This window comes from Salmo trutta, chromosome 18 (assembly GCF_901001165.1).
Source record: "Salmo trutta chromosome 18, fSalTru1.1, whole genome shotgun sequence".
Lineage (NCBI taxonomy): Eukaryota > Metazoa > Chordata > Actinopteri > Salmoniformes > Salmonidae > Salmo > Salmo trutta.
The window spans coordinates 20,340,146-20,365,204 of NC_042974.1; the positions used below are offsets into that span (position 1 = coordinate 20,340,146).

A 25,059-nucleotide genomic window follows, 5' to 3' on the forward strand; every position below is an offset into this window, starting at 1 on the left:
GTCATACAGGAACGTGGAGGCCACACACACTACTGAGCCTCATTTTGACTTGTGTTAAGGACATTACATCAAAGTTGAATCAGCTTGTAGTGTGGTTTTCCACTTTAATTTTGAGTGTGACTCCAAATCCAGACCTCCGTGGGTTGATAAATTGGATTTCCATTGATTATTTTTGTGTGATTTTGTTGTCAGCACATTCATCTATGTAAAGAAAAAAGTATTTAATAAGATTATTTCATTCATTCAGATCTAGGATGTGTTATTTTAGTGTTCCCTTTATTTTTTGAGCAGTGTATACAGCTGCAGACTGTGAATGTGTCGTCTTTAGTTTTGTCGAGATGTTCTTCTTCTCTGTTGAAAGTTTCAAAGTTCTAGCCATTACGTCCCTCTCAGCTCATGCTGTTGGTATCATTGGCCTAATGTACATTTTTTCGGAAGTGGGTTTTATACACTCCATGATGCCAATGTAATGTCTGTGCTCACGTGGGCATGGCCACTGGCTTGGTTAAGACTTCATATGAAAAATAATGATCTCGTTTAGAATGCTAACATTACATTACACCTTCTCACAAATAGTTTCATATTTAGTTATTTACGTTCTCCCACATTTGAATGTGACGCTGAAAACTGGGAAATATATACATTCAGAGATACAGTTATGTTGTTATGCTGACCTTCATGTGATCCCCAGACACAACTGATCTGACATAATTGTTCTTTGAGTACCCACGGACCACTCCAAATGTTTGGATTACAGAAATACTGTTTAATTATTAAACCTTTTGATGTTATCATACTGCAACGTTTCTCTCTGTGGTAACAAAGGGATTTAACTTCCATTTCTGAGAGTGGGAGAGACAGTTTTCCTGCAGGTATTTATGACTGTCATAAAACTGTGGATAAAGAGAGAGAGGGGAAAGGGGGTGGCGCCTATGATCCTCCCCCAAAGGGCACATCATGACACTGAGCACTTGTTGGCTGCTTTTCCTTCGCTGCAGTCCAACTCATCCCAAACCATCTCAATTGGGTTGAGGTTGGGTGATTGTGGAGGCCAGGTCAGGTCATCTGATGCAGCACTCCATCACTCTCCTTCTTGATCAAATAGCCCTTATACAGCCTGGAAGTGTATTTTAGGTCATTGTCCTATTGCAAAACCATTGATCGTTCCACTAAGCGCAAACCAGATAGGATGGTGTATCGCTTCAGAATGCTGTGGTAGCCATGCTGGTTAAGTGTGCCTTGAATTCTAAATAAATCACTTTCAGTGTCACCAGCAAAGCACCCCCACACCATCACACCTCCTCATCCATGTTTCACAGTAGGAACCTCACATGTGGAGATTATCTGTTCACCTATTCTGCGTCTCACAAAGACACGGCGGTTGGAACCAAAACTCTCAAATTTAGACTCATCAGACCAAAGGACAGATGTCCACCAGTCTAATGTCCATTGCTCATGTTTCTTGGACCAAGCAAGTCTTTTCTTATTATTGGTGTCCTTTAGTAGTGGTTTCTTTGCAGCAATTCAACCATGAATGCCTGATTCACGCAGTCTCCTCTGAACAGTTGATGTTGAGATGTGTCTTCACTATTATTCTACAATGTAGAAAAAGGTTTAAAAAAATAAAGAAAAACCCTTGAATGAGTAGGTGTCCACACTTTTGACTGGTACTGTATGTAAGCAAGGTTTCACATGATTATGTTTTAGTCAAATATTGGTTCTGCTTTAAATGATGTGCAGCTGATAAAGGCTTCGTAAAGCCTTCATAAATCCTTCAGAAACACTACATAAATGTGTTACAAGTCATCTACAACTATATGTTATGCTTTATAAAGAGTTCAAAAATGTGGCATAAGCACCGCTTAATAAAGGCCTTATAAATTATATTAAATTAAGGCTTCACAAAACATTTATAACCCTGACATGCATATTGGTTGAGCATTGCAATACCAGAAAATTGGGTTCGATTCCAGGGGACCACCCATACATTAAAAGAATATTCCCACATGACTGTCACTTTGGATAAAAGTGTCTGCTAAATTGTATATATTATATTTAACTAAAACATTTCTAGGATGGCCCAACCTCTTTTCCTCTTTTGTGCGTAGTCAGTATTGGACCTGACCACAACATCCCCCAAAATGCTGTCCTGCTGGATGATACACACTCTAAAGTGCAGCAAAAAACGTTTTGGTTTTTCCAGGTCTCGGATTTCCACATTTATTTTCTGGTTGAACAGTCTTTTTTCACACTTTTTAAATAGAAAAAGTATGTTTTCTGTGTTCACAATAATGCTTAAACCATATTAGGGGCTAACTTTTAAGGTCTGGGAAAAATCTAAGAAACTTAGATTTGAGTGTAGTTGCCCTTTAATTTAGTAAGCATGCCCTGCACTGTTGTTTGGTTAGTGTGGTAGCTTTTCCAGTCATCTGGTGATTTCTCAGTAACTATACTGTTCTCTTTGAAATAGAAAGAATAATCAATATAAGTTTAAATATTATACATGTGTAAGCAGAATGAAGGCTGAAGCCCATGTGAGTGTACAATGCTGGATCAAGATCAAATTGACCATTGGACATGTAAAAACAGAATGTAAGCAGAATCTGTGTGGATTAAGCAAGGTAAACCAACAGGACGTGTCTGGTCTGGGCCATGTCTGATCTTGTGAAGGCTAATGGACACGCACATGGGTTAATCATACATAGACAAAACAGGTCTGAACTTGTGAAGACCTTTGGACAGGAACATTAGCTAAGGGGTATGCATGTCACGCCACCAATAGAATCTATGCCCCAATATCTGAGCCAATAAGAGAATGGAAATTATGTAACAAAACAAGATTCGTAAAATGGGGTGATGACGTTATGTAAGGGAAAGACTGTACAAAAACCAAGCACTAAGAATGAAGATTCAGTTCTTCCATGGAACTGCTCGGCTTCTGTTACTTTTGTAATAAAAGTCTAATTGAATTCACAAACTCCGGTATCTGAGAAGTATTTGATTAAACATTTTCCACAACATTAGCGGGTTTTCTGTTGTGCAGTAAGCACACATGATGTGATTTGGCCACCTATAGACTGGGTGAAGTAAAAGGCCAGCAACACCGTATTATTCAGAGCCCAATGAAATGACACCACATATACATAACTAGCCTGCATAACACATTATAGACTTATTTGTCGATCTGTAATGCTAGCTAGCTGTGCAGCCTGTTTGCAATGGGCAGCAAGTTAGCTAGATATTTCTAGCTAGTAGAGCTGGAGAGACATTATCCAAATAGAAGTTAAATATTAGCAGTGGTGAAGGATCTGTTATCCAGCCAGCTCAAACTTTACTTCAGGACATCAGTCAGTCTGCTGTCTGCAGGTCACACAAGCCAACATAAAATATCAATAGCATCTACCCGACCTCTTAGCTGAATGGTTATTGACACGTTTCTACTATAACTTGTGGGACGTTTATTTTGAAAATGTATGAAATTTCGTGACCTGGAAGCACTTTTTTAGTGTTGCTGATGAGTCGCTGATCATGTGAGGAGTTCACAAATCACAGGCCCCACTTGTACTGCCACTGGACAGCGAAAAACAGGTAAGTTAACCTTTATTGTAATTTAAATTAGCTTGTAGTAGTAGTTAAGTGCTGAGTTACATTACAAACAATTTCGGTGACTTCACAGCAATTGCTATCTAGCCAACATTTTGCTAGCTAGAAGGCTCAGCTAAATGCAAATCCCCCTAGATACAGCCATGTCTCAGTCATGCCATGAGATCAGTACATGAAAGAAGAATATAATAATACAAATTCTCATTTAGAGTTTCTGGCACAGCACATAATTTCCCTTATCCAGATGGTGTGACAAAGGAATTTCCTAACAGACCTGCTAACTTACTTTGTTGTTACTTTTAAGGTTGGAACCAACATTCAGTGCCTCCAGTAGGAAGAGAGGCTAGAACCATGTGTCTGCCAGCACAGGGACAAGCTACACTATTCACAGTCCTGTGTAATGTTCAATGTAATTTTATTGCCAGACTTTTTGAAACTTTTTGAAACTATTTGTATTGTTTTAACAATGTACAAATAAAAGGAAATGTATGGTTTAAACATGTCTTTAATGTTTATTTGCTTTAGCTGTTAGTGATAATTCCCTAAGTGTTAATACACTTGTGTTTACGTCATTAAGCCTTTATGTATGGGTTATGAATGCCCAAAGGTGTCTGACTTTATAGTAAGTAAAGCGTCATATGATATAAGACATTTATATATGTGTTATGAATGATCAAAGGTGTCTGAGTTTAAATTAAGTACAGCGTCATGCGATATAGAGTCTTTATGGATGTGTTATGAATTATCTGTTAGGTTCTAAATATCAGAGTCTAAACTCAATGGACACTATGAAAGCTTGAACCAAGTTTATTCACCCCAAAGGATCGAACAGCTGAAAAGAAAAAAGACACATTCACACAAGCACTGATATTTAACCCTTTCTAATATGCTGAGTCTCCTCCTACATATCTGAACAGCCAATGCATCTCTGTTGCTAGACAGAAACTTAGTGATATCTGTTCTTCCTCACTTCATCTGACCTGACCTCTGCCCCAAAGTGCTCACTCCTTCCCAACTCACTGTCATATTGACTCTTACCAGGCTGCGTCTTTCCTCCTCCCATATGATCCCTGATGGCTAACAAGAACATGTCTCGACATAATGTAAACATTATAAATTACCCTCTCGCCCTCAGTGAAAGGAATACGTATATTTCATGAATCAGAACCCAACAGTCCCTCCTCTTGAACAATAGCTTCCTACTGTTCAACTTACATAAACTTGGACATTACTTATAAATTAACAAACATGATTAACATTCACAGTGAGGTTTACAAACTCAAGAGACTTATGGTCTCTGTTCCATAGTCACCCCATGCACACTGTTATTTCCATTTCTCATAGAACACTGATAATAACTTGTCCACTGGAGCTGTTGATTTCTTCCATTTCAACTTTCTCCTGGTTCCTAGGAGAGGGATAGCACAAGACTTGAAAAGCAAAAAGAAACACAAGACATAACAGTATTAACAATGTGGCAAGATATGCATAATTATACATGCACAGAAAAACCAAAGTCTGACAACATGCCAATTCCCACTCTCTCTTCGCTGGACTCTATGCCTCCATGAGTAGGTCCTAGAGAACCTCATGCTTTCACCCAGTCACCCTCTTTCTGGCCACAGGCTCCAAGAGGTGTTCCCAAGTTATGTCATTTTCACTTTGTTCCCCATCTCCATCTTCCTCCATCTGATAGGCAAGTGCATATCCCTAATCAACGCTACATCCTATTGAGGTAACTCAGCACTGTACAGTCGTGGCCAGAAGTTTTGAGAATGACACAAATATTAATTTTCAGTCTGCTGCCTCAGTTTGTATGATAGCAATGTGCATATACTCCAGAATGTTATGAAGAGTGATCAGATGAATTGCAATTAATTGCAAAGTCCCTCTTTGCCATGCAAATGAACTTCATCCCCCAAAAACATTTCCACTGCATTTCAGCCCTGCCACAAAAGGACCAGCTGACATCATGTCAGTGATTCTCTCGTTAACACAGGTGTGAGTGTTGACGAGGACAAGGCTGGAGATCACTCTGTCATGCTGATTGAGTTCAAATAACAGACTGGAAGCTTCAAAAGGAGGGTGGTGCTTGGAATCCTTGTTCTTTCTCTGTCGACCATGGTTACCTGCAAGGAAACATGTGCCATCATCATTGCTTTGCACAAAAAGGGCTTCACAGGCAAGGATATTGTTGCCAGTAAGATTGCACCTAAATCATTCATTTATCGGATCATCAAGAACTTCAAGGAGAGCGGTTCAATTATTGTGAAGAAGGCTTCAGGCGCCCAAGAAAATCAAGCAAGCACCAGAACCGTCTCCTAATGTTGATTCAGCTGCGGGATCGGGGCACCACCAGTACAGAGCTTGCTCAGGAATGGCAGCAGGCAGGTGTGAGTGCATCTGCACGTACAGTGAGGCAAAGACTTTTGGAGGATGGCCTGGTGTCAAGAAGGGCAGCAAAGAAGCCACTTCTCTCCAGGAAAAACATCAGGGACAGACTGATATTCTACAAAAGGTACAGGGATTGGACTACTGAGGACTGGGGTAAAGTCATTTTCTCTGATGAATCCCCTTTCCGATTGTTTGGGGCATCCAGAAAAAAGCTTGTCCGGAGAAGACAAGGTGAGCGCTACCATCAGTCCTGTGTCATGCCAACAGTAAAGCATCCTGAGATCATTCATGTGTGGGGTTGCTTCTCAGCCAAGGGAGTGGGCTCACTCACAATTTTGCCTCAGAACACAGCCTGTCACGTCCTGACCAGTAAAGGGGGTTATTTGTTATTGTAGTTTGGTCAGGGCGTGGCAGGGGGTGTTTGTTTTATGTGTTTCGGGGTTTTTGGTTTATGTTCTATGTTAGTATATTTCTATGTTTGTTCTAGTGTGTCTATTTCTATGTTTAAGTTTCTTGGGTTGACCTTCAATTGGAGGCAGCTGTTCCTCGTTGCCTCTAATTGAAGGTCATATTTAGTAGGGGTGTTTTCCATGGGTTTTGTGGGTAGTTGTCTCCGTATATTGTCAGTGAACCTTACAGGACTGTTTTTTGTCATTTGTTTAGTATAAGTGTTTTTGTTTTCTTCAATAAAAGAAGACGAGCATACATATACCCGCTGCGTTTTGGTCCACTCACTACGACGATTATGACACAGCCATGAATAAAGAATGGTACCAACACATCCTCCGAGAGCAACTTCTCCCAACCATCCAGGAACAGTTTGGTGATGAACAATGCCTTTTCCAGCATGAGGGAGCACCTTGCCGTAAGGCAAAAGTGATAACTAAGTGGCTTGGGGAACAAAACATAGATATTTTGGGTCCATGACCAGGAAACTCCCCAGACCTTAATCCCATTGGCCATGACTGTATATGCTTTCACATCAATGCCTCCAGAATGTTGTCCAGAGTACAATTACCCCAACATCTATCCTTTTATATGATGCATTAACCAATAAAGCAACTAACCCAACCCAACTATTGCAGTTAAGGTAGCTCCCAGACCCAACCCCTCTGCATGTCTACAGTGGAATCTAGTATTTCTCTCTCTCTTTAGCTCCACTTCCTGTGTCATGGCATCTTCAAGCTCACCCATTATGCATGAGAATTGTGAACCCACCGACGAGAGACATGACGATCATTACCGCTGTAGGTGCTGCAAGGAGTACTGTGTGTGGACCAGACCAACGCTGTCCCAACACCCCTGCCTGGTGTATCTTTATATACACTCAATCTCCAGAATTCAGCCCGTGCTCTCAGTTATCTCCTGTGTCTCACTTCAAATTAAGTATTACAGGACACTACATGAAGTGTCAATAAATAGGTTATTAACGTTCTGCTTATTTATAAAGTTCTCTCATGATCCACAGGGTACTGTAGGGTATTTGTGATAGAACACATACCACAGTCAAAAAGTCACAATTATTGTTAAACCCTGCCCATTTCCACAAGTTTATATTTATATTTATTTTTAAACCTAACTAATGAAGTCCAAGTTTGATGTGTTGGTCCACCAGACCTTCTGCACTTTGGAAAAAATTCGTTCCCATTTTCAACGGCCTACTAATCAAACTCAGAAGCTAGGACATGCATATACTTATTTTATATGGATAGAAAACACCCTAAAGTTTCTGAAACTGTTTGAATGGTGTCTGTGAGTATAACAGAACTCGTATGGCAGTCAAAACCCCGAGACCGATTGAACTAGGAAGTGGGATTCTGAATTGTGGACTCGACTTCACAGCCTTCCCTATAATTTACAACGTGACAAAATGATAATTGAGCACTTTCCAGTGCTTCCACTAGATGTCCCCAGTCTTTACAAAGTGTTTTGAGGGTTCTACAGTCGAAACTCAGTGAAGGAGACGATGTGGCAATTGGTCACAGTAGTAGGGCCATCAGCATTGTGACGTCGGCGGCCGTGTCTGCCCCCACCTTTGGAAACGTTTTGAAACACAATGAAATCGTCCCACTCGAATCTGATTGGCTCTCTTGTTGAAACAGGCCCTGAAGATTAATGTTATACAACGTTTGACATGTTTGAACGAACCTAACGGAGCGAAAACAGTCATTTTTCGTTAGCCAGCTGCCGCGCACGGATCAACATTTGATTACAGCCTTAGGACGCGCTAACAACAGCAAGCTAATGGAACATAAAGGATGGACTTTTTCGACCGAAAATACATTTGTCATGTACCTGGGATATTGGGAAGTGCTTTCTGATGAAGACAACTAAAGGTGAGGGATTATTGGCAATATTATACAAGATCAGATGTGATGTGCGATTTTTCAAAGATGGCGAGGAGCTAGGCTTTCTAGCTCACTTTCTGGGTATCGCATCCCCTTTTATCTCAAAGTGTGATTACCCTGTAAAGTTAATTTAAAATCTGTTATGACGGGTGTTTTCAAGAGATATTCATCTATAAATCTTAGATTGACAATATAAAAAAAAAAATCGTTTTCGAATAGTAATTTATAAAATTGTAGCACTGTTTCCCAGGACGCATTTTATGGGAAAATAGTTAGTCAACGTCAGGTGCCGATGTAAAATGCTGTTTTTATATAGAAATATGACTTTTATTGAACAAAAGATTGCATGCTGTGTGTAACATGTCCTAGGTGTGTCATCTGATGAAGTTTGTAAAAGGTTAGTGCTGCATTTAGCTGTTTTTTGGTTATATGTGATGCATGTGCTTGGTTGGAAAATTGATATGATGCAACTTTTACCATGTACTCCTCTAACTAATATTGTGCTTTTCCTGTAAAACCTTTTTGAAATCGGACAACGAGGGTCGATTCAAGAGAGGTGTATCTATAAAACGATATGAGACAGCCCTATATTTGAAAAAATATATATATTGAATTTCGTTATGCTAATGTCGCTAGGAGTTTTCGCTGGAAAATGATCCCGCTAACGGGATGATATGCGCAAGAACAAATTCTTATTTACAATGACAGCCTAGGAACAGTGGGTTAACTGCCTTGTTCAGGGACAGAACAACAGATTTGTACCTTGTCACCTCGGGTATTCGATCTAGCAACCTTTCGGTTACTGGCCCACCGCTTAACCACTAGGCTACCTGCCACCCCATAATGGATTAGGTTCTCCATAAAATCCTGAGAGGTTGTATGGCTCTTAATCATTCTTCCAGCCAAAGCAGTATGTTTATGAGGAAGTAGTATCTCATTGATAGACCTGTTATATCTGTCCAGTACAACATCAATGGCAATATATCTTATTGACAGACCTGGGTAATGTTCAGTATGGCACACAGTACCAAAACATTTTGAAACAGAAAAAAAATTAAGTAAAGGGAGTCCCTCCCTGTTGCAGTTAGTTTTATTGAGTTTGGTACCTATTGAATGCAATCCTGTTATATCTGTATGGTAAAGACTACTACATTAGTGGCAGTATATGTCATTGACAGGCCTGTTATCTCTGTTCAGTTGTATGGTAGGAACTACTACCAGCCGGAGCAGTATGTGTCTAAGAGAATCCTGGAGAAGATGGCTCTGCCCACTCTAAAGGAGGAGTTGTCACGGTTCCACACTAACAACACCCAGATGCTGCCTGAGGCGGCTGAGACCGAGTTCCTAAAAGTAAGAAAATTGAACAGTGGTTGAACACTGTATTAAATGTATTATTATTTGCAGAAATCAACATTTTGGAAATGAATCCCCAGTTCAGATACATAAGACGAGACAAGACGGTTTCCTGCAGTTTAGAACAAAGTTTGCTTGATCTGAATGGCCTAGTTTTAGAATGGCTCATGTCTGCTGCTGGAGTAAACATGTCAAATCTTTAGCTAAAGTCTTGCGACGAGACGGATCTGTTTAGCCAGTCAGAGAACAATGTGCTGATGTTCTGTTTTAGCCAAGCAGTTAGTTAGCAAAGCAGTTAGTTAGCTAGCCTAGCTTACTGATACTTCTCTGGCAAAATACCAATGTGTGGTCTGTTTCTGGTGCATGTATTTCATGATACTCATTTGCTACAACAACTTGCTACAACAAGTGGCCACTTGTTTCAAAATTTCATCACATATGGTAGGAACTACTATATATGTAAAGAGGCACCATTAAAGTGGAAATGGTCTCAACTCCACGTCTCGTTTGTTTGATCTGAACGCCCAGTCTTCAGTCAGTTTTACAACACAACATTCTAAAACTGGGTAGTTTTGTCTCGTCTTATTTCGGCTGATGTATCTCAACTGGGCTTAAAGATACAGTAAAACAAACTTCTATTATTGCAAATCATAATCAATTGAGTGCTTGCCTTTTCAATTTTCTTTAATCTATTTTGGTTCCCAGGACCCATTTTACATGTCTACACAAGAAGATTTGGAATTGAGCATGTTCTCCTCCTTTACTGAGATCAACCTCGCAACACACTTGTTCTATCTACTCTCTAGATCGCTCAGCAGCTTCCAGAGTATGGGATGGTGTTCCATCGGGTAGGCTGGGAGAAGAAGCCGGTGGTGGGGGAGCTGGTGCTGGGAGTCTGTGCCACTGGAATCCTTGTCTATGAGCTGAAGAACCACCTCCGTACCGTCACACGACGATTCCTCTGGAGGGAGACCGATACCATCTCTGCCAATGTGAGTACTACTGGAATACTAGTGTTGTATTCTATACTGTGCTTTCAGAAGTGTGTTTGACATTAACAGCTCCAATGCTCTTGATTTATTAAAAGACAAGCCCCTGATGGTTGTCTCTCCCCCCCTTCCCCAGCGTCGTAAGCTGACAATAGAGTGTGGTGGTCCCAGCAGTAAGAAGCACAGTTTTGTGACAGAGAATTCTAAGATTGCTCAGTACCTCCTTAGTCTCTGCTCCGCGCAGCACAAGTTCCACAGTGAAATGACCTCCAGGCAACTCAACTACAGCATCGCTCAAGGTACGGGGCTCTTAGAGCACAAAGTCAGGCAGGAAGGCACGCATGGACGCACACACACAAACACACACACATTTGTTTATTCATTATGATTATTTGTTGTCCTTTCAGATGAGAACATTGAGAAGTACCAGTCTATCTGTCGGACACGTGACTCCCATATGAAGCGTCTTTCATGTTCCGAGGTTGTCCTGAACAGTGTAGAGATACCGGCCAACCTCAGCCAACGCAAGTCGCTAAGGAAGTTGTGTGATGACATCACAGCGAAGGTGGAGGCGTGTCTACGGCAACAGAGTGAGTTGAGGGAAATCAACAGAGATCTACCCGAGCCATGCCCACTGTCAGAGGTGAAGGAACAGGCCTGGAGGTAACATTACATAACACTACATAACACTACCGACACTAATGCAGGTAACTGCCAAAATAAAGGAAACACCAACATAAAGTTTCTTTATTTTAATTTTATTTTCACCTTTATTTAACCAGGTAGGCTAGTTGAGAACAAGTTCTCATTTGCAACTGCGACCTGGCCAAGATAAAGCATAGCAATTCGACACATACAACAACACAGAGTTACACATGGAATAAACAAAACATACAGTCAATAATACAGTAGAACAAAATAAAACAAAAAGTCTATATACAGTGAGTGCAAATGAGGTAAGTTAAGGCAATAAATACGCCATGGTGGTGAAGTAATTACAATATAGCAATTAAACACTGGAATGGTAGATGTGCAGAAGATGAATGTGCAAGTAGAGATATTGGGGTGCAAAGGAGCAAGATAAATAAATAAATACAGTATGTGGATGAGGTAGGTAGATAGATGGGCTGTTTACAGATGGGCTATGTACAGGTGCAGTGATCTGTGAGCTGCTCTGACAGCTGGCGCATAAAGCTAGTGAGAGAGATATGATTCTCCAGCTTCAGAGATTTTTGCAGTTTGTTCCAGTCATTGGCAGCAGAGAACTGGAAGGAAAGACGACCAAAGGAGGAATTGGCTTTGGGGGTGACCAGTGAGATATACCTGCTGGAGCGCGCGCTACGAGTGGGTGCTGCTATGGTGACCAGTGAGCTGAGATAAGGCAGGGCTTTACCTAGAAAAGACTTATAGATGACCTGGAGCCAGTGGGTTTGGCGATGGATATGTAGTGAGGGCCAGCCAACATGAGCATACAGGTCGCAGTGGTGGGTAGTATATTGGGCTTTGGTGACAAAACGGATGGTACTGTGATAGACTGCATCCAATTTGCTGAGTAGAGTATTGGAGGCTATTTTGTAAATGATATCGCCGAAGTCAAGGATCGGTAGCATAGTCAGTTTTATGAGGGTATGTTTGGCAGCATGAGTGAGGGATGCTTTGCTGCGAAATAGGAAGCCAATTCTAGATTTAATTTTGGATTAGAGATGCTTAATGTGAGTCTGGAAGGAGAGTTTACAGTCTAACCAGACACCTAGGTATTTATAGTTGTCCACGTGTTCTAAGTCAGAACCGTCCAGAGTAGTGATGCTAGACCGGCGGGCAGGTGCGAGCAGCGATCGATTGAAGAGCATGCATTTAGTTTTACTTGCATTTAAGAGCTGTTGGAGGCCAAGGAAGGAGAGTTGTATGGCATTGAAGCTCATCTGGAGGTTAGTTAACACAGTGTCCAAAGAAGGGCCAGAAGTATACAGAATGGTATCGTCTGCGTAGAGGTGGATCAGATAATCACAAGCAGCAAGAACAACATCATTGATGTATACAGAGAAAAGAGTCAGCCCGAGAATAGAACCCTGTGGCACCCCAGTAGAGACTGCCAGAGGTCCGGACAACAGGCCCTCCGATTTGACACACTGAACTCTGTCTGAGAAGTAGTTGGTGAACCAGGCGAGGCAATCATTTGAGAAACCAAGGCTGTTGAGTCTACCGATAAGAATGTGGTGATTGAAAGAGTCGAAAGCCTTGGCCAGGTCGATGAATATGGTTGCACAGTATTGTCTTTTATCGATGGCGGTTATGATGTTGTTTAGGACCTTGAGCGTGGCTGAGGTGCACCCATGACCAGCTCGGAAACCAGATTGCATAGCAGAGATGGTACGGCGGGATTCGAAATGGTCGGTGATCTGTTTGTTAACTTGGCTTTCGAAGACCTTAGAAAGGCAGGGTAGGATAGATATACGTCTGTAACAGTTTGGGTCTAGAGTGTCTCCCCCTTTGAAGAGGGGGATGACTGCGACAGCTTTCCAATCTTTGGGGATTTCAGACGATATGAAAGAGAGGTTGAACAGGCTACTAATAGTGGTTGCAACAACTGGGGCGGATAATTTTAGAAAGATTACATTAGTTTACCCTTTAGTTTATCCCAGAGAACTGAGAATCAGGAAGGGACTCTCTCTCTGTACTGTATACAGTCAAGACAGTGCTGTCAGGAGCCTACCCAACCATGACTAGCCCACCATGACTGTCCAGCCTTGTGGTAGTCCTGACTCTATTCTACTTCACCTGTAGAGATTTTTTTGAGAAAGAGAGAATCCTCTCTGTTCCTGGGCATGTGTGAGCTATGACGTTATTTACAGTGACATAGCCCTACCTTCACAATAAGCTACTCAAATGAATGTCTACACTGCATTTTTCTAGACAAACTCGTGAGGCTGAATTGTTGTTGTCTGTTGACTCCTGAAACACAGACACAAATGTGGAGTTAGTGAATAGTCGCATTGTCTGTCTGTCATGGATCAACGTATAACCTAAAATATATGAACTTGACAATAAGATACAATGACATACTCAAGTGTTCTCCGTGGAGAGGAAGGTGTCTGTCTGGCCATGGTTTCACTTCTGTGGCCATGCAGAGCAGAGGGGGGCTGGGATGGGTCCTGTATGGCTCAGTTGGTAGAGCATGTCGCTTGAAATGCCAGGGTTGTGGGTTCAATTACCACGGGGGAAATGTATGCACTCACTACTGTAAGTTGCTCTGTTTAAGTGTGTCTGCTAAATTACTAAAATGTATATGGGTGGCCTAAGAGAAAATGGCATATAGGCAACTACAATATTAGTTCTCACATCTGGTGCCTGTTGGATAGGACAGAATGATGCTCTGCTCAACACAGAAGTGGAAAATTTAGGGATTCATTAATTTCACTAGCTACAGTGCACTCGGAATGTATTCCGAGTGACTTTTTCCACATTTTGTTACGTTATAGCCTTATTCTAAAATTGATTCAATTGTTTATTACCATCAGTCTACACACAATACTCCATAATGACAAAGCAAAAACAGGTTTTTAGAAATATTTGGAAGTTCATAAAAATTATAATAACTAAAATATCGGGGGAGGCAACTACATGTTCACATAGACATGCGTTTTTGATTGGACACCCTATATATAGCTAGCTAACTTTGAACCTAGTTGGTTAGCTCTTTAATTAATTTTAATCTTAGGGCTAGGGTCCTTTTTTCTGAATTTCCACCTGACTGACGCGCCCAAAGAAAACTACCTGTTACTCAGGCCCAGAAGCCAGGATATGAATATAATTGGTATCATTGGATAGACAACACTTTGAAGTTTGGAGAAATGTTAAAATAATGTATGAGACTATAACACAACCAACCGGAAATTCATTTTTTTTTTGATCCCATGCTCTTTCAATGGAAAGCTATGGGTCCTATGCAATTCCAGCTCCCAGATTGCAATTCCTATGGCTTCCACAAGATGTCAACCATCTTTGTTCAAGGTTTCAGGCTTGTTTCTTCCAAAACAAGGAAGAATTTTGAGTTTTGGTACCGGGAGTCACAGTTGGAAATCAGTCTGGTGGGCACGCGACGAAGAGGGCTCGCACTTGCTAATTTTACTTTTCCATTGAACATACTTCTTTCCATATGAAATATTATAGTTTATTGACATTTTAGGGTACCTGAGGATTAAATAGAAACATAGTTTGACTTGTTTTAACAAAGTTTAGCGGTAGCTTTTTGGATTCCTTTGTCTGCATGTTGAACGAGTTTATTACTGAAATCGATGGCGCCAACTAAACTGACTTTTTGGGATATAAAGAAGGATTTTATCTAACAAAACAGCCATGCATGCTGTAACTGGGACCCTTGGGATTGCAAATAGAGGAAGATTTAAAAAAAATAAGTGGTTATTTAATCGCTATTTGTGATTTTATGAAGCCTGTGCCTGTTGAAAAATATGTTGATGTGGTGCGCCGTCCTAAAACAATCGTATGGTATGCTTTCGCTGTAAAGCCTATTGTAAATCAGACAATGCCGTTAGATTAACAAGAATTTAAGCTTTTAACCTTTCTGGCGCAGGCGTTCAGCTAGCGACCCACCTCGACAACATCCGGTGAAATTGCAGAGCGCCAAATTTTAAATATAGAAATGGTCATAATAAACATTCATAAAAAATACAAGTGTTATACATCGGCTTAAATATTAACTTCTTGTTAATCCAGACGCTTTGTCAGATTTCAAAAAGGCTTTACGGCGAAAGCATACCATGTGATTATCTGAGGACAGCACCCCGCTTACAAAAGCATGCAAACATTTTACAACCAAGTAAAGGAATTACAAAAGTCAGAAATAGCAAAACAATTAATCACTTACCTTTGAAGATCTTCATATGGTTGCAGTCACAAGAGTCCCAGCTACACAATAAATGTTTGTTTTGCTCGATAAAGTCCCTCTTTATACCCCAAAAACTCTAATAATCCACTGGCTCAAAGGCTGTCAAAACATGCAGACCAATACATCCTAATAGTACCGGTAAAGTTCGTCGAAACATGTCAAACAGCGAAGGGTGTGCACTTGGTCACCCGCGCAAACCAGCACTGCATGTTTCTACAGTCCACTGACAGAAAGGTCTCATTCGTCTTCATTTTTCAGAAAACAAGCCTGAAGCAATGTCTAAAGACTGTTGACATCTAGTGGAAGCCATTAGATACTCTAGAGGCATTCAATTGAAAATACCCACATCAAACAAATCCCACTTCCTGGATGGATTTTCCTCAGGCTTTTGCCTGCCATATTAGTTCTGTTATACTCACAGACATTCTTTTAACAGTTTTGGAAACTTTTGTGTTTTCTATCCAAATCTACCAATGTGCATATCCTAGCTTCTGGGCCTGGGTAACAGGCAGTTTACTTTGGGCACGCTTCTCATCCAGACATCGAAATACTGTCCCCAAGCCATAAGACACTTGTATGTTCATAAATGTTTAATATTACGATTATTTATTTGAATTGCGTGCCTTCCAATTTCACTGGATGTTGTCGACAGGACACAACTTCTACCCGCAAGCCATAAGACTGCTGAACAATTAATGAAATGGCCACCGGATTATTTACATTGACACCCCCCCACCACCATTAGTTTTTTACACTGCTGCTACTCGCTGTTTATTATCTATGCATAGTTACTTCACCCCTATCTACATGTACAAATTACTTCGACTAACCTGTACCCACGCACATTGACTCGGTACCAGTACCTCCTGTATATAGCCTCGTTATTGTTATTTTATTGTTATTACTTTAGTTTATTTGGTAAATATTTTCTTAACCCTTTCTTAAACTGCACAGTTGGTTAAGGGCTTGTAAGTAAGTAATTAACGGTAAGGTCTACACATTGTGTGACAAATAAAGTTTGAGTTGATTTCATATGCATAGCAGCATGAGTAGGCCTAAGGGTCACTAACTAACATTAGGCTATGACTAGCAATGCAACTGACTTTCTGATTCGAATAATATTACTACATTGATCATACACGTAATGTTAGCTAGCGAGCCAGCAAGCTAACGCTCGCTAGCTACTGTAGCTAACAGTATGCTTTAACTTGCAATGAAATCTATAATATCTGAAAATGTAGCTAGACTCTTACCAGTAAACATGGATGAATGCTTCACATCAGACTGGAATCCTTTAACTCTGTGTTGTTTGTAGCTACCAACTGATCTGTTGATAGCACCTGCTAAATTCAGGGCATCAATGTTGTTGAGAAAAGTAGAAATCCTTTTGTAGTTCTCGATGGCATACACGTTTGTTATTAAAGCACATGGAAGTTCACATGTTCCAGAAGGCATTTCTGGCCCAAAAAAATGCATTTTTGATCAAAATAAATGTTTACGTACAAATGCCTCTCCTGTGAAGTAGTGAGGTGTGACTTCACCTAGTTTCCTGAAACGAGTCACATTTTTTAAACGGTCTGTTTGAGATACAAGTTTGAGGTAGGGTTTTTGAAGTGTTTTTTTTTCTCCAATTTATGCTTTGTCCAAATTTGAATATAGGACGAGTCAACAACATTATTTGGGTATGAGTTAATGGAATATTAACTTTTAAAAGTGAGATTTTCACTGAATAGTTACTTTAAAATGAATCACTAATCACATTAAGAGGGTGTGAACGATGCTGAATGGGTGTAGACAAAGAAAGTCCCTCCAATAGTAGTAGCAAAATATTCAAAGTCCATTTTCTCATTAGCGAGTTTATAAACTTTCAAAGCAAAATAACTTTCCCATTGCTCTTCAACTGGAGTGTATGATATACCATTTTCTAGCTCCGAGTCTCTACTTTTATCCAATGTAAAAAACACAATTTCAAATTTTGCTACATAAGACTGATTTGAGCCAGTCGGTCATGTTCTTTTCCAGGTGTGCAAAGCGCTTAGAGACTTACCCAGAAAGACTCACAGCTGTAATCACTGCCAAAGGTGATTCTAATATGTGTGAATACTTTTGTAAATGAGATATTTCAGTACTTAATTTTCAATACATTTGCAAACATTTCTAAAAACATGTTTTTACTTTGACGTTATGGGGTATTGTGTGTAGACCAGTGACACATCTCAATTTAATACATTTTAAATTCAATCTGTAACCCAACAAAATGTGGGAAAAGTAAATATATTTTGTATGCAACAAAATGGTTGCGCTTTAGAGCCCTACACACATATACACACACACACACACCACTGTAACATTGCAGTGTATCTTAAGAGCCACCTGTCACCTCACTCTCTCTCTCTGTGTGTGTGTGTTTTGTGTAGGAGAGCTGTAACAGTACACCCTCTCATCCGGCTTGCTGCCTGTCTAGCAAGAGTGTGACTAACTTGCTGCATTAAGCCTCTGACAGGTAAGACTCATTTTATCCTCCTCTTTTCCTCTTCTCTTCCTCTGCTCCATCTGTCTCTCAATAACAATCGCACATTTGGGCCTGTACGATTTTGATTCTTAACGCTAAGTTCACTTTACTTGAATGATCAGTTTCAGACGCAAAATAGATGTTTCCTTGATGAGTTAACTGCCCTGTAAGCTCTGTATATTAATATTGAAGTCATGTTTCAGTTGTTGTTCTCAGAGTACACTGTGTACACACTGTTACTCTACGTTACTGTAGTGTAGACTGACTTTGACCACAAGGAGGGAGCAAAGAGTCACTAATAAGAGTCACTAATAAAACACAAACTCATGTTTCCTATGATGATATAACCATATCACAATAGAATGTTCTAGTTGAATAGAAGTTGACTTGACTCTTAAAGGCTCTTCATGGTCAATCCGAACTGCAGTGGCCATACAGTATTTACTGCCTCCCCAAAAGTCAGAGCATTCATGCTTTTTGCACTTCAGGGAGCTGTCATACACATCCAATACATTTTTCTGTACTGCGCTACTCGTAATGATTGAGGGCTAATCTCTATAGCCATCCAGTTAATTACAAGCAACTGGCTCAATGAAAATACCTTACCTCTTCTGAGGTGTTGGAGTTCATTTCCCGGTGCTTGACATAGGAGCTGAAATAAAAAGACTGCCCTGTTTCCCACCTGCATCTCAATCCCAAATTTCTCAGCAAAAATAGCCTACATTTAGGCTATTGTTTATTTGTGTATTTCAAACTAAGTTCAAGTAAAAATCTGAGTATAATGCTTGTATGGATTTCAACCCCATCGTCATCAATCAACTACATAACAGTTAAAAACTACTTTGACTACCATAACTGATTTCTGTGTGCCAGCTAGGCTACCAGCTTATACGAATGGGAGTTAGCATTTGGCAGTCACTTTTTCTAACCTTAAAAGGGACAACTTCTAAATGCTATGCTGCCAAATATATCTAAATCATATTTTAGTAACCACATTGTGGGCCTGATACAATACATCAATCATGACAGATTTGACAAATATCCACTTTGTTAGATCAGATGTGTTAAATGTGCGCCAATCCAGTGTCGTTCTTTCTCCCATTTTCTGCATTTGATTGACCTTTTTACTACTAAATTGTATTAAACTTCATCTACTTTTTAATGGGATTTATTGACCATTGTAAACCTCCCATTGTTAAAAACTCCCATGCCGAAGCTATGACTTTCAACATTATATTCATTTTAAATAGTGTAACTTTTGATGCAAATCAGCTACTTTAACCACTTTCCCAACAACTTAGAGAAATACTTAAAATGTATGAAATCTTAGGCTTCTCTGCTATTCAAATCTGGAATCAGAACAGAATTATCTACTACCTATCAAGAGGTAGAGCTGTTTTAGTAACCCACATCAACTACTTTCATTAGCTAACTTCCTACTGTTGACTTAACTGTCAAAGACCTTTCAGAAATGTCTAATTATAGCACTGTGTGAGCACATTCTAAGCATTGTGACTTTTGTTACAAATCAGCTACTTTGACCACTTTCCCATAATTTAAAACAAAACTTAAGTGTATGAAATCTTTGTCTACTTCTCTGCTTTTCAAATATAAAATCAAAACAATACAGCTGTTTTAGTAACTGCATCAACTCCATTTTTTTTCAACTTTTAGAAACAACTGAAATTTTGACCACTTTCCCAGTACTTTAGACAAAAACTTAAAGGGTATGACATCTTGATGTACTTCTCTGCTATTTAAATCTGGAATAAGAACACAATTATCTTCTACCAATTAAGAGTGTCGTGACTTGACTTTAACATCAATCTGAAGACTGTTATTTATCTAATTAACTAACAATGTTTAATTGTTACCTGATTAAATTAATGTAACAATTAACTCATTCGGATCTGGGGCACCACGAAAGCAGTTCTTTAGAGTTACCATCTCTCGAATTAAACTCTAACATGTCTTTAGCTATCACATCTATAAACAGTTAACTGACATCACAAAATAACAAACAAAATTACATTAGTGTTTTATAGATCGCCTCTGACCATTCCCCACGTTCTATGTTAGACAGTCTGTTTGAGATACAAGTTTCTGGTGGGTTAACAGAATATTACTCTGGACAGTTACTTTCAGCTAACTTTCCACTGTTGAATTTACTTTCAGAAATATCTCATTATAGCACTGGATTAAGACATTCTAAGCCTGAGACGATGAATAAACATTATGCCTTTTGATACATATTTGCTACTTTGACTACTTCCCAAAGACTTAGACACAAACTTGGAGGGTATGACATCTTGGTCTACTTTTCTGCTTTTCAAATCTAAAATCAGAACAGAAATCAGTGTGACCTCTGTTTTAGTAACCGCATCAACTATTTTTCAACTTTTACAAAAAACATAAATTTTGACCATTTTACCAGCACCTTTGACACAAACTTAGTGGGTATGAAGTATTGATCTTACTTCTCTACTATTCACATCTAAAGCCAGAACACTTCTTACAGTACTAGAAAAACAATTTTAAAGAGCTGAAGCAAGGCACATCATTTTACTTCATGTAAAATTACCATCTAGTTTGATATCAGATATAATAGCAGCTTTTCTAGACCATATTTGGTCCCGCTTTGAATGACATGCAGCTTATAAAGCCTTCATAAACCCTACATAAATGTGTTACAAATCATCTATAACCGTATGTCATGCTTTTATAAAGGGTTCATACATTTTACATTTTCATACATTTTATAAAGGGTTCATTTGGCCTAACTCTGGCCAAACCCACTATGTCAAATATGACATTAACCTGTGTTTCATAAAGGCTGACATATTGGGTTCAATACCCTGGACAACCCATATGTAAAAATGTATTCACGCATGACTGTATCGTACATTTTATGAAATATATTATATTTCACTAAAACATTTTTAGGATTGCCCAACCTCTTTCCCACTAGGGTGCATAGTCAATATTAGACCTGATCTCAACTTCCCCCAAAATGTTGGTAGGGTCTTTTAAAATCGGCTGAAATGTTTTGCCTATTTCTGTTTTTTCTAAAATTCAATTTTCTTGGTTTTGGTTTTCCAGATTTCGGTTTAACCCAGTTTTTTCACACTTTTTTCATAGAAAAACAACAGCATTTGATTTTCTGTGTTAACAGCAATGCTTAAACCACATCAGGGGATGTCTTTTGAGGTCTGGAAACAATCTAAGAAACGTCGATTTTTGAGTGTACTTGCCCTTTAATTGAGCATGCCAGTGAGCATGCCCTCCACTGTTGTTTGGTTAGCAGGTTTTCTGTAATGCAGTATGCGCACATTCAATGTGATTCGGCCGCCAATGGAATGGGTGGAGTAAAAGGCCAGCAACACTCCGTATCATTCAGACCCCGATGAAATGATACCATACAGTACACTATACAGACCCTACTGAGTATTCACTACATTTCTTTTGCTGTTGCAGAATTAGTTATTTCTCTAAGCCAATATGTATTCCTTATACAGTGATTCACATTGTCTTCATTTATTTGACCATGGAACATGTTTTAAAACAGTCATTTAATGCATGCCACTTAAATATGAAGAAATATGAATCATTGTTAATGTTTAGACAATTATTTCACATATATCATGAATGGTTATTGACACTTTTCTACTATTACGCGGGGGACTTTTATTTAGATTTTGTATTTTAATTTCGTGACCCGGAAATACTTTTTTAGTGTTGTTGATGACACTGATTTTCCCACATTTTGTTATGTTGCAGCCTTATTCTAAAATGTATTAAATATTTTTTTTAAATTCAGGAATCTACAAACAATACCACATAATGACAAAGCGAAAACAGGTTAAGACATTTTTGCAAAATATATATTTTTTAAAACAGAAATGCATTATTTACATTAGTATTCAGCCCCTTGGAGTTTGCCAAAATGCACCTAAAGACTCTCAGACCATGAGAAACAAGATTCTTTGGTCTGTTGAAACCAAGATTGAACTCTTTCGCCTGAATGCCTTGTGTCACTTCTGGAGAAAACCTGGCACCATCCCTACGGTGAAGCATTGTGGTGGCAGCATCATGCTGTGGGGATGTTTTTCAGGGGCAGAGACTGGGAGATTAGTCAGGATCGAGGGGAAGCTGAACGGAGAAAAGTACAGAGAGATCCTCGATGAAAACATGCTCCAGAGCGCTCAGGACCGCAGTCTGGGGCGAATGTTCACCTTCCAACAGGACAACGACCCTAAGCACACAGCCAAGACAAAGCAGGTGTGGCTTCGGGACAAGTCTGAATGTCCTTGAGCGGCCCAGCTAGAGACCGGACTTGAACCCGATCTAACATATCTGGATCGACCTGAAAATAGCTGTGCAGCAATGCTCCCCATCCAACCTGACAGAGTTTGAGAGGATCTGCAGAGAAGAATGGGTGAAACTCCCCAAATACAGGTTTGCCAAGATTGTAGTGCCATACCCAGGAAGAGTCGCTGCTGTAATCGTTGCCAAAGGTGCTTCAACAAAGTACTGATTAAAGGGTCTGAATACTTATGTAAAAGTGATATTTCAGTATTACATTTTTGAGGTAGGTAGATAGAGGTAGGTAGATAGATGGACTGTTTACAGATGGGCTATGTACAGGTGCAGTGATCTGTGAGATGCTTTGACAGCTGGTGCTTAAAGCTAGTGAGGGAGATATGAGTCTCCAGCTTCAGAGATTTTTGCAGTTTGTTCCAGTCATTGGCAGCAGAGAACTGGAAGGAAAGACGCCCAAAGGAGGAATTGGCTTTGGGGGTGACCAGTGAGATATACCTGCTGGAGCGCGTGCTACGAGTGGGTGCTCCTATGGTGACCAGTGAGCTGAGATAAGGCGGGGCTTTACCTAGCAGAGACTTGTAGATAATCTGTAGCCAGTGGGTTTGGCGACGAGTATGAAGCGAGGGCCAACCAACGAGAGCGTACAGGTCGCAATGGTGGGTAGTGTATGGGGCTTTGGTGACAAAACGGATGGCACTGTGATAGACTGCATCCAGTTTGTTGAGTAGAGTGTTGGAGGCTATTTTCTAGATGACATCACCGAAGTCGAGGATCGGTAGGATGGTCAGTTTTACGAGGGTATGTTTGGCAGCATGAGTGAAGGATGCTTTGTTGCGATATAGGAAGCCGATTCTAGATTTAACTTTGGATTGGAGATGCTTAATGTGAGTCTGGAAGGAGAGTTTACAGTCTAACCAGACACCCAGGTATTTGTAGTTGTCCACGTATTCTAAGTCAGAGCCGTCCAAAGTAGTGATGCTGGACGGGCGAGCAGGTGCGGGCAGTGATCGATTGAATAGCATGCATTTAGTTTTACTTGCGTTTAAGAGCAGTTGGAGGCCACGGAAGGAGAGTTGTATGGCATTGAAGCTCGTCTGGAGGTTAGTTAACACAGTGTCCAAAGAAGGGCCAGAAGTATACAGAATGGTGTCGTCTGCGTAGAGGTGGATCAGATAATCACCAGCAGCAAGAGCAACATCATTGATGTATACAGAGAAGAGAGTCGGCCAGAGAATTGAACCCTGTGGCACACCCATAGAGACTGCCAGAGGTCCGGACAATAGGCTCTCCGATTTGACACACTGAACTTTATTAGAGAAGTAGTTGGTAAACCAGGCGAGGCAATCATTTGAGAAACCAAGGCTGTTGAGTCTGCCAATAAGAATGTGGTGATTGACAGAGTCGAAAGCCTTGGCCAGGTCGATGAATACGGCTGCACAGTAATGTCTCTTATCGATGGCGGTTATGATGTCGTTTAGGACCTTGAGCGTGGTTGAGGTGCACCCATGACCAGCTCTGAAACCAGATTGCATAGCGGAGAAGGTACGGTGGGATTCGAAATGGTCGGTAATCTGTTTGTTAACTTGGCTTTCGAAGACCTTTCAAAGACAGGGTAGGATAGATGTAGGTCTAGCAGTTTGGGCCTAGAGTGTCAACCCCTTTGAAGAGGGGGATGACCGCGCCAGCGTTCCAATCTTTGGGAATCTATGACGATATGAAAGAGAGGTTGAACAGGCTAAAAATAGGGGTTGCAACAATTTCGGCAGATAATTTTAGAAAGAGAGGGTCCAGATTGTCTAGCCCGGCTGATTTGTATGGGTCCAGATTTTGCAGCTCTTTCAGAACATCAGCTATCTGGATTTGGGTGAAGGAGAAATGGTGGGGGCTTTGGCGGATTGCTGTGGAGGGTGCTGGGCAGTTGACCGGGGTAGGGGTAGCCAGGTGGAAAGCATGGCCAGCCGTGGAGAAATGCTTATTGAAATTCTCAATTATAGTGGATTTATCGGTGGTAACAGTGTTTCCTAGCCTCAGAGCAGTGGGCAGCTGGGAGGAGGTGGATACCCGCCATTTTGGAGTCATCTAAAATCATAAATGTCATTATTAATATTCACGTACCTTTGATGATCTTCATCAGAATGCACTCTCAGGAATCCCAGGTCCACAATAAATCTTGTTTTGTTCGATAAAGTCCAGAATTTATGTCCAAATACCTCCTTGTTGTTTCCGCGTTCAGTAAGCTACTCCAAATGTAGGAAGCGTGCCGAAAATTTCACGACAAAAAGTAAACAAAGGAATATTTACATTCGTAGAAACATGTAAAACGTTGTATAGCATCAATCTTTAGGGCCTTTTTAACCTGTTAGTGACCCCTTAACACGCGAATCCCGTTAGCGGGATTGATTTGACAACAGCCAGTGAAAAATCAGAGCGCCAAATTCAAAACAGCAAAAATCTCATAATTAAAATTTCTCACACGTACAAGTATTATACACCATTTTAAAGATAAGATTCTCCTTAATCTAACCACATTGTCCGATTTCAAAAAGGCTTTACGGCGAAAGCAAAACATTAGATTATGTTAGGACACCACCTAAACAAGAAAAGCCACATTTTCCTAGCAAGGAGAGATGTCAC

The 25,059-nt window shown here is 40.3% G+C and overlaps 1 long non-coding RNA gene and 1 pseudogene across 1 annotated transcript; both read left to right on the forward strand.

The window, feature by feature from the left end:
• Nucleotides 1-25,059, forward strand: part of LOC115152970 (FERM and PDZ domain-containing protein 2-like) — a 66,863-nt pseudogene that overhangs the window by 36,196 nt on the left and 5,608 nt on the right.
• On the forward strand, nucleotides 2,903-4,101 carry LOC115152971 (uncharacterized). Its single transcript, XR_003867617.1, has 2 exons — nucleotides 2,903-3,588; nucleotides 3,908-4,101. It is a non-coding gene; the product is annotated as an uncharacterized LOC115152971 (long non-coding RNA).